The sequence below is a fragment of the Papaver somniferum genome, chromosome 3, assembly GCF_003573695.1.
Source record: "Papaver somniferum cultivar HN1 chromosome 3, ASM357369v1, whole genome shotgun sequence".
NCBI lineage: Eukaryota > Viridiplantae > Streptophyta > Magnoliopsida > Ranunculales > Papaveraceae > Papaver > Papaver somniferum.
In genome coordinates this window covers 221,710,586-221,711,654 of record NC_039360.1, presented here as the reverse complement: position 1 = coordinate 221,711,654, position 1,069 = coordinate 221,710,586, and the positions used below count along the sequence as shown (strand labels likewise).

Genomic DNA, 1,069 nt, shown 5'->3' with positions numbered 1-1,069 from the left:
AAACCATGATGAGGACATTGGGCTAATAAATCATTGAACCTTTCCAAATACCTATACAAAGTTTCTCCCTCATGTTGAGAAAACGTGCAGATTTGCGTCCTAGTAGACGATGTTTTGTGCCTAGGGAAAAACTTGTTCAAAAAGGAAGATGTAAGTTGTTCATAAGTTTCGATTTACCCGGAAGCCAAACTATATAGCCACGATTTAGCTTTATCTTTCAGGGAAAAGGGGAATAACCTAAGTTTCAAAGCATCATCATCTAAGTTTCTAATCCTGAGGGTACTACAAATTTCCTCAAAGTCCCTAACATGGAAATAGGGGTTTTCATTTTCTTTCCCTAAAAATATTGGGAGCAGCTGTAAGGTCCCAAGTTTAAGTTCATAAATTGCTTCCGTCTCATCTAACCTGATACATGAGGGACGAGTAGTCCTAGTTGGATTCAACAAAGATTTCAAAGTTGCCATTTCTGGCGTTGTCGGAGCAACAAGGATTCTCTCCTCAGTAAAAGGACGTTCAAAAACAGACTCTTCAAAAGTCGGACTCTCTAGATTAAGGTAATCGAGACGCTTCAAACTACTAGTTTTCTCTTTAACAAATCTACCTAGTGCGTCTCTTTTACGTTCAGGCATACAATGGAATTTTCTAAATTGGAAGGGTAAGCAAACACAGATCAAGGCCGACTCAACCAAATCAAACCTATTGATTTCTGGCAAACAAAAAGCATGATGGCTCCACTTAGATTGTTTGTAGACCAGCTTCTAATCCTTCGAACGGGAATTCGTTTCAATTTAAGCAAACCCCTCTGGAATCAATCCGATTTAACGTAAGTTGAATAGAGGCGAGGGAAACTCGGTGGAGCTTTGATACCCAAGGCCTCACCGGTATTACAAGGCGGCGCAGTCACGCATTCAACTTACAGAAACCGTCAAGAACTTCGAAGTATGCTTCAAAGAGTAACCAATATTTTTCGAATGACTTTCCTGTTAAGCTCGTTACCCTATCGGTCTCGTTCTAGTCAAAATTTTAGGCTTAGGTTCGCATAGGTTACGTGTTCCTAAAGCGGGCTAGA

General features: G+C 40.3%; 1 pseudogene; it reads left to right on the top strand.

Annotated features, from left to right (window-relative positions):
* Nucleotides 1–100, top strand: LOC113362390 (annotated as a pseudogene).
* The last annotated feature ends 969 nt before the right edge of the window (nucleotides 101–1,069 follow it).